This window comes from Cebus imitator, unplaced genomic scaffold (assembly GCF_001604975.1).
Source record: "Cebus imitator isolate Cc_AM_T3 unplaced genomic scaffold, Cebus_imitator-1.0 Scaffold537, whole genome shotgun sequence".
In the NCBI taxonomy this organism is placed as follows: domain Eukaryota; kingdom Metazoa; phylum Chordata; class Mammalia; order Primates; family Cebidae; genus Cebus; species Cebus imitator.
This window is the reverse complement of record NW_016107852.1, coordinates 646,149-655,388: the sequence shown is the minus strand read 5'-3', so window position 1 is coordinate 655,388 and position 9,240 is coordinate 646,149. Positions and strand designations below refer to the sequence as shown.

The window sequence follows — 9,240 nt, the reverse complement described above, 5'->3', positions numbered from 1 at the left end:
CTCCGTCCCAAAAAAAAAAAAAAATAATAATAATAATAATAATACAACTTAAGCAATAGGTATTGATTTGATGAATGGTGACATGGCCAACTCAGCTGATTATTCACTGACTGTAATCCTAGAGGTTAGGGTTTAGAACTGAATATTGAAACAGATGCTCTTGATAAACATGAGTAGTCCACCAAACCTTAATTGAATTTCTGATCTAACTAAAGCATAAGAAGGAGCTGGTCAAATAGATCTGACTCTAGCATTCCAGTAGGGTAATTGGTGTCAGTGTGTCTGCTGAGATAAAAGATAATCTATACTTGAAATTTTTGTATATCACAGGCTAAAAAGCCCTTTGTGGGATGAGAGATAAAAGACTACAAATATGGTGCAGTGTATACTGCTTGGGTGATGGGCGCACCAAAATCTCACAAACCACTACTAAAGAACTTACTCATGTAACCAAATACCATCTGTACCCCAATAACTTATGGAAAAAAATTATTATTATTATTATAAGATAAAATATTAGGGAAAGACTGTGTTGGATGTTCTTAGATTCTCCATGATATGCCCGTTTCTGCACTTCTTGGGCATCCTGGCCCTGCTACTCTATGTCTTATAGCTTCTCCTCTTGCTCTGTACCCATACTCAAGTCATTCAGCTCAAAAACTAAGTACTGGGCATCATGTGTGTGCCAGTTCCCATACAGTCCTATAGTTTTAGAGTGCTCAAAGAGGAAAACTAGTGGGTGTTGAGAAAATATCTGAAGCTCTTTTTGTCAAATCTCCTGGGAACCCAACCATGTAGCTGCCCTTTCCTCCCACTAGAGATGTCCCTGTTGGGCTTTCTTCTCTCCCTAACAGATCCATGATCCCCAAAAATTATTAAGTACAAGAAAAAGCCAATGTGTCTATGAATATGCATTGTGGCAGCTCATAGGAGAGATTTTTGCCAAGGTCCAATGTTATCTCCTAAGGAAATCTTCCAGAATCCTTCAGGAAGTCACTCACTTGCTTCTTTGAGCTCTCAGATCATTTCGTTCATACTTCTATTACAGGCCTTGGCCAGTTGCATTGCAATTACTTGGTTTCTTCTAGTAAACTGTGATCTCCACATTCATCTTTGTACCCTCAACCCTTAGCACAGTGCCTATGTCACAGTTAGTACTAAATAAATGTTGCTAAATGTGAAGGAGTTAGAAAATAATAGGAAAATTGTGTTTTGCCTGCCATCCAGGGCTCCATGTCATGCAAAGTCATGTCATAACTTCAGCATATGACAGATGCTTCTGACTTCCTCAGTATGATCACCTGCTGTTGGGGGCCATTATCTGTGTGGAGTTTACACATTCTAACCATGTCTGCATGAGTTTTCTCCAGGTACTCTGATTTCCTTCCACATTCTATACTCACTGGGTAAATTGTCTAAATGGTCCCAGTCTAAGTGAGTGTGGGAGGCATGTATGTGTGAGTGAGCCCTGCCATGGTCTGGTGTCCTGTCCAGTCCTGGTGCCCACGTTGCACCCTGAGTTGCTGAGAGAGACTCCAGCCACCCAAGACCCCAAAGTGGAATAAGTGGAAAATAAATAAATGAATGAATACAAATTATTGTAAAATAAAAATTTATCAAGTCTACAAGAATCATATGAATGGATGACAATAAAAGACACAGTACAAAAGTAAAAAAAAAAAAAAAAAGCCCCCTGTGTAAATTAATTCCTAGTGGTCTATACCTTTCTACGTTAAAAATATTGACAAATCAGATTCTCCCCATCCACCAGGCGCTGGAGAGAGCCTGACTGTTTACTGCTGTAAACAGTACATTGGTTAACTAGGAATTCTTCTAAGTCCCTTCATTGCTCTGTTCTTCCAATCATTTGGCATCAGGTGAATGGTTTCAGCCTCCTGAGAGGCGGGGACTGGTACTGGCAGATGGTGGGGCTTTAGACCAATACCTCCACCTCCTGTATTATTTGCCTACCCCATAAAATAATATTGTTTAATATAACAATTCATGTTTCTCAATCTTGTTAAAGGATGAATTAAAGAATCTTTAGAAAAATGTTCCAGTCTAGGTAAAATCTGCACTTATTATGCATAACACAGCTTCAAGACAAGTTCCCTATAACTCCTTCACAATTTGGTTGCCAACAGTTAGCCCCTATTAAAAGAAATTCTGCAGTCACCACTATTCTAATTCCATTTCCATGCTGCATAAATTTTCTGAGAGGGAGAAGAATCTTTAAACATCAAATTCTGCCATCTGTCTCAAAACTATATTCATATAAGACAATGTTTCTATAAGTCCCAGGAAATTGGTGTAGGTAAATAAAGGTAGAAAATACCTATGTTAACAAAAGATAGTGATATATTTTCTCTCTCTCTTTTTTTAACTGTGTTCATTAAGTTTTTTAAGTACCTAAGTAACGTCATCTTTTAATACCCCCACACCTCCACCAATCTTTATAATGTAAATCATTCACCATTTAGATTCTAAACTAAATAAGGTTTATTATGCTCCTGGTTAAGAAAAGATGTTTATCATAGGGTTGCAGAAGAGCTAAGAAAACACGCCCCTAATTTTATGGGGAGGCTAGGTAGCGCAATGAAAAAGTACTTGAACTTTGGAATAGCCCTGCCTTTGAATCTGGACTTTTCACTTACTGGCTGTGTGAATCTAGCTGCATAACCTATTACACACTCAATTTCCTTTAGCTACACATTTGGAAGAAACTTTAAATTTGTATCTCAGAGGGTTTTCGTGATGCTTAAATGACATCCTCTATGCAGAGTGACAGGCAAGTACTTGACATATGGTAACTGCACAGGAGATGGTAGTTATCAGAACAGGTGTGTGAAAGCAGCAATCAGCAGAGCCTGAGGACGCTCTCAGCTAACTTTGTGAACTGCATTGGGTTGTTGAGTTTAGTTTTACCATCACTTTTTGGTTGTACCTTGATTTATTTAAAGGTAGCTTTCAGACCTGATGTAATTATATCTCTTATCAGTTTCTCATGATTAAGATTTGAACAAGACAGCAACAGGCAAAGCTCATTTATAATGTAGGTCCAAGGTAGGCTGGAAAGTCTGGAATAAGCTGGAAAGGCCTTGATAGAACCTTTTGTAGATGCTAGAAATGTTCTATATCATTTTTACTCTTTACATAGTTTAGTATACTTTATATATTCTGTGTATGTTACACTTAATAAAAATTTGTAAATGATTAAATAAGGATCACAAGACCTACCCATACCAAATCCACTATGAAAGCAAGTTGATTTTATTTTTAATAAGTCAACTTGGTAAATTTAGTAAAGTTTTTTGTGAGAATTAAAAAATGACATCTGGCTGGGCATGGTGGCTCACGCCTGTAATCCCAGCAATTTGGGAGTTTGAGACCAGTCTGACAACATAATGAGACCCTGTCTCTATAAAAAATTAAAAATGTATATATTAGCTGGGTGTGGTGGTGCTTGCCTGTCATCCCAGCTGCTCAGGAAGTCGAGGTGGGAGGTTTGCTTGAGCCCGGGAGGTCAAGGCTGCATGAGTCGTGGTCATGCCACTGCAGTCCAGCCCGGACAACAGAGGGAGACCCTGTCTCAATAAATAAGTAAATAAGCTTACACAAGTATTTGGTCTACAGATGTTTGTTTAATCTACATTAAAAATCTGGAAGTTTTGCATAATCTGGATTTCTGGCTTGCGGAGAAGTCAGATGGTCTGGCAGCAGTGGGCTGGAGCTGCATGCACCCATGTCTAATGAGGCACTCCCTCTCCAGTTTGCCTTGGGACCCCACTGATTCCTGTGATCCTATACCTGTTGCTTTGCTCATTGATTCCACCTGCCTGGTCTAGTCGGCATTTGAGTTTGCCAGCCTGGTAGAGCAAATACTTGTTGACCAGTTATCTTCTTCAACTCCAGCCGACTGACAAAGCTATCTTTTCCAATAGAGCACTTTTTCCAATAATTGATTATTTTTAAGCCTAAGCAGAGGAAGGGAATCATTGTGTCTTACTCTCTTTGATCTCTCCAGTCCATGGTAGCACTCATGAAATGCTTGTTGAGTGAATGAAAAACCCACATTATGTGCTGACTGCCTGCTTATTACGTATCTCATGTCACATTTCTTTTCATGGGACATGGGTTTGTGAGCCCCACTGTGATTGAAAGTGCCCTTTTCTACTATAGCACAAGATGCAGGGTTAGGAAAGCGAAAGGAAAAATGTTCTTCTCACTATCAGTTTAAATCATGATTTGAAGCAGGTTTTATTATACCAAATTATCATCAGGCTAATTGCTTGACAACCTCTCTCGTTACTGCTGGCTGGCGCCATTCAACTGATCCCTTCTGCTGATATCTGGCTGTGGGAGGCATGGCATATCCTCACTAAGGAGAATTCTGCTACTCCGAAAAATACCCAGGCTGCTAAGCATCATACATGCCATCTATGGCCCATTCTGAAGTTGCAGTAAATCTAATATGTGCAGTAGTGTTTAAGAACACACTGATTTGAAATCAGGTTACCTGGCTTCAAATCCTGTTACTATTACTTGTTAGTTTTGTGACCTTGGGCAAGTATTTTTGTTTTCTTTTTCTTTTTTTTTTTTTTTTTTTTTTTTTTTTTTTTTTTGACTCAGAGTCTTACTCTGTTGCCCAGGCTGGAGTGCAATGGCATGATCTCAGCTTACCACCACCTCCGCCTCCTGGGTTCAAGTAAGCCTCCTTCCTCAGCCTCCTGAGTACCTAGGATTACAGGCATGCGCCACCACCCCTGGCTAATTTTATACTTTTAGTAGAGACAGAGTTTCTCCATGTTGGTCAGCTGGTCTTGAACTCTCGACCTCAGGTGATCCACCTGTCTCGGCCTCCCAAAGTGCTGGGCTTACAGGCATGAGCCACTGCACCCGGCTGACCTTGAGCAAGTTTTTAATCTCTCTGTGCTGGAGGTTCTCCAGCTGGGAAATGGCAGTAATAACAGTACCTCCCTAGTAGGGTGGTTGAGAGAGTTAAAACAAAATTTGTAAAGTACATATGTATTTGTAAAGTAAATATGTATCCTGCCTGATGCAGAGTAAACACTCTACTAAGTACAAATGTAAGTATATAAATGTAATTGATATGTGCTTCTAGCCTTCCTCCTTATTTATTCTTTATATTAACTATGTAATTTTCCCAGAGATCGAAATGAGTCATGAATAATGCTATAGTTTATGCTACACAATTCTTTTTCTCCAAAGGTTATTTTTTCATCCCTAAGAATAAATTGTGAACCCAAATGTAACTCCTTTGCCTGCTATTCTTAGCACTAAATGGTAACTTGGTTTTCCCTGTCTGGGATGGTGGGACTTTGAAGGGATGATTGAGTTCAGTGCCTTTAATTGCTACCTTCTGGCCACTAACATTCTTGTGAAGAAATACCTTGGTTTCCCCCAAAGAATTAAAGAATGTGGAAAGAGAGAAAAAGAACAGGGGGATATGATTACGTTAGGCCAGCCGAATAGAATCAGAAATAAATTGAAAAAATGTGTTGATTCTCTTCGGCCATGCCAGCCAGTTTTCATTCGTGTGCCTTTCGATTTCTGCATCATAAGTGGCTTATGTCCTACAGTTATTATACTGGGCAGGTATTGTATAATAATACTTTGGACTTAACTGACATCTTTTATGATACTAAGACGCCTAGAGCCATTATCTCATCAAACTTGTTAAAGTTATGGTGTCGTCAGACTGGGATAAAAAATGATCACCTGGGTGCACAAAGAGCATTGGGCTTAGCTGCTGTGAGTCTGCTTCCCTTAGAGTGTTTTCAAGGATCTGACTCTTTCAGACATACTTGGAATTCAACAAACACAATTTCCCAGGAAATTAAATGAAAATGGGCTGGAAGAGAGAAACTGAGCTTACTGAGTTTCTATCTAGGCTCACTGCCCTGTTTTCTTTCGGCCTGAAACCTGTATGTGGGAATTTGCAGAGCTGGGCTAGTTTAGAACCAGAACCCCATGAAATTGGTAATCCAGAACCCCATGAAAGTTTATTACTGTCTAACACGTCCTCGTCATCTTGGACCTGGTCCCTACCCTCACCATTGAGATCTATTCTAAAATCCCTCTTCCTTCTAAAGATGCAGTGTGAATTCCAAAAGTGAGATGTACAGGACAACTGTTCTACCTGAATCTTTCGCATATTTTGTGAATTTATTAAGCATCTAAGAAATGCCAGCCATTGCTTTATGTGTTTAAGACATGATAAAAATCAAAGACCTCTGTCTCATGGAGCTGACATTCTTGTGAACAGAAGCAATAAATAACAAAATACATATGTAAATGAAATAGTATGTTAGAAGTTGGTGAGTGCTCTTGGAAAAGAAAACCAGACCAAGAGTTCAAGAGGCTCTTTCTATCTCTTCCATTCATACAATTTCTGAGTTCCTCCTGGGAGTTTAAATTCCTGTGCTCTACAGGCACTTAAACCTACATTACACAGAAAATCAATCTACCTTACAACACCCAGAGAATAGTTTAACTGTTATGGACAGACCCAGAAATGAAAAAACATCAAAATAAGCAAAGAAGCCACAGTCTTCATTATTTTGTGCAGCTTTCCCACCATACAGCTTCATCTCTAATCCCAAACAAGCACCTTACAGGGACATGTGTGAATCATTAAGGAAAAACACCAGCAGAAATCTGGTGTTCTGAAATCAAGGCTATTCATCTTGGTCTGCAGTTCATCAAAGGTTAACATAAAACTCTCCTGCCTTGGATTTATAAAACGGCAGTTAGGAGAAAACAGTATGTGCATGAGTAAATGACCTGCTAGCTTTGAGAGAAAAGTAAAAATAAAGCACTCTTCTAGCCCCTATTAGAATATACTCATCTAGTATATTCCTTTTTATCCTCTCTTCAGCACAAATATTAGGACTAGGAAGACACTGAGTGATGTTCTGGACCAGGGCCTCCTCCAAGCATGAGGAACAGAGCCTTAGACAATAACTAACATGTTCAAGGTCACGTGCTAATCAGTGGCAGAAACAGAAGGGAAAGCCAAGCCCCCTCCCTTCTGGTCCAGTGTACAGCGGGGTCCACAGCACTACTTCCAGATTAGATCATCATTATGTCTTCCAAGAAGGATGGCCTAACTGATTGCCAGAGAATCTGGGCACGTAGAAAGTGAGAAGTCAAGATGTTTGTGAAAGCATTCACATGAGGAACAGAGGTGTTTGTTTTTGATTACGGCCGAGTCTGAGTGCTCTCTAGAACTCAGATGTAGAGAAAGAAGGAAATAGAAGATGGGGCTGTGGGCAGGTCTTACCTGGGCTGGGGGAGCAGTGTGGTGTGGATGGTCTTCCTTCTAAATGAGGGGAGCTGGTGCACATTCCAGAGTAGTCTACACTGACTCGGAACCTCATCATCTCTAGACTTGAGGACCCTGGGCCTCACCATCCTTCTGTCTGTGAGTGGCCACCCAACCACCCAAGGGTTGAAGGTCATGCTCCGTGCTCTCATCTCAGGTCATGATGAAGGTAGGAAGAGCTACCATCCAGCCCATACCACGACTGGGTAACATTGGAGCCTTCCTGTAGACCAAGCACTATGCTAAGTGCTTTTTCATAGCATCACCTCAGTCCTCACATCAGATAGGTACCCATTTCAGAGGAGAGAAAACTGAAGCTGGGAAAAGTTGGGTAATTTGCCTGCAATATACAAAGCTAGTGGATGCAAAGCCTTTATCTCAGAGGGTGGTGGTTCAAAGCGTGGTCTCTGCAATCAGATTGCTTGGGTGTGCATTCCAGCTCTGCTGCTTGCTGACTGTAAAACATTCAACAAGTTACTTAACTTCTCCAAGCCTCAGTTTTCACATCTGTAAAGCTGTAGTAATAATTATAATATTTATCTTATAGAATTGTGGTGATGATTAGAGAATGTAACATGGTAACTACTGACACATAGTAACTACTAACTATAGGTCAACTGTAGGTTGGAACCACTTAAAATTTCTATTGCAGTGAACCAAAAATTATCAAATATTGGCAATTTCATATAATTTAATCTAACACTACTAATAGGCATCCATTCTTTGTAAATATCATAATGCTTTCCTTATTCATTTCCTAGTTTGTGAAAGGACAGGTGATTTAATTGCTCCAATATAACTTTTTTTTTTTGAGGCAAAGTTTGGCTCTTGTTGCCCAGGCTGGAGTGCAATGGTGAAATCTCAGTTCACTGCAACCTCCACCACCCAGGTTCAAGCAATTCTCCTGCCTCAGCCTCCCGAGTAGCTGGGATTACAGGCATGTGCCACCATGCCCAGCTAATTTTTTTGTATTTTTGATGGAAATGGGGTTTCTCCATGTTGGTCAGGTTGCTCTCAAACTCCTGACCTCAGGTGATCCACCCACCTCAGCCTCCCAAAGTGCAGAGATTACAGGCGTGAGCCACTGCGCCCAGCCCCAATATATATATTTTTAACTTTTACTTGTTTTAATTTTCCTAAAGAGTCACATAGATTTCTTTTACTGTACCATAGCATCCATGAGGACTGTGTATGCAATATACACGGTTCCCAGAGCCAACAACCTACTGAGGACGTTGTCACAGAGAATCTGGAGCAGAGTGGATGTGAAGTGAACTTAAAATTGGACAGAGCTGGACTATGAGAAAGTGGTAAATGAAGCAGTTCACTCCTGGCTCCTTTAAACTGCTGTGAATGTTCTGCTGTTTTGGGGAATGGTGTTCCTATACTAGCCGGGTGGTTGTGATAAACAAATGTCAAACATGACCATTTGTCATTCCACACACTGGAGATGAGGTTTGGTCCGCAGCAGGAGGTTGTTAAATTTGACATACTCAAAATGAATTGCATGGCCTGGCTGCTATTGAGTAGCCTTGCTGGGAGTAGCCTATGATGGAAGGAAATTCCACTCTGTTGTGGTGTTTTGGGGAAGTCGCCTGGTGGGGAGAGGAAAACATAAAGCTGGGATAAGAACTGTGCTCTCCGAAGAAAAGAGAGGCTACTTTTGAGATGGAGTCTTGCTCTGTCACCTAGGCTGGAGTGCAATGGTGTGGTCTCGGCTCACTGCAACCTGTCTCCTGGGTTCAAATGATTCTCCTGCCGCAGCCTCCCGAGTAACTGGGACTACAGATGCATGCCACCAGGCCCAGCTACTTTTTGTATTTTTAGTAGAGACAGGGGTTTCACTATGTTGGCCAGGCTGCTCTCGAACTCCTGACCTCATGATCTGCTCACCT

At 40.7% G+C, this 9,240-nt stretch overlaps 1 protein-coding gene across 3 annotated transcripts in view; it reads left to right on the top strand.

Annotated features, from left to right (window-relative positions):
• The window catches only part of SHROOM3 (shroom family member 3), a 379,035-nt gene that overhangs the window by 161,826 nt on the left and 207,969 nt on the right, over positions 1–9,240 (top strand). The window lies entirely within an intron of this gene.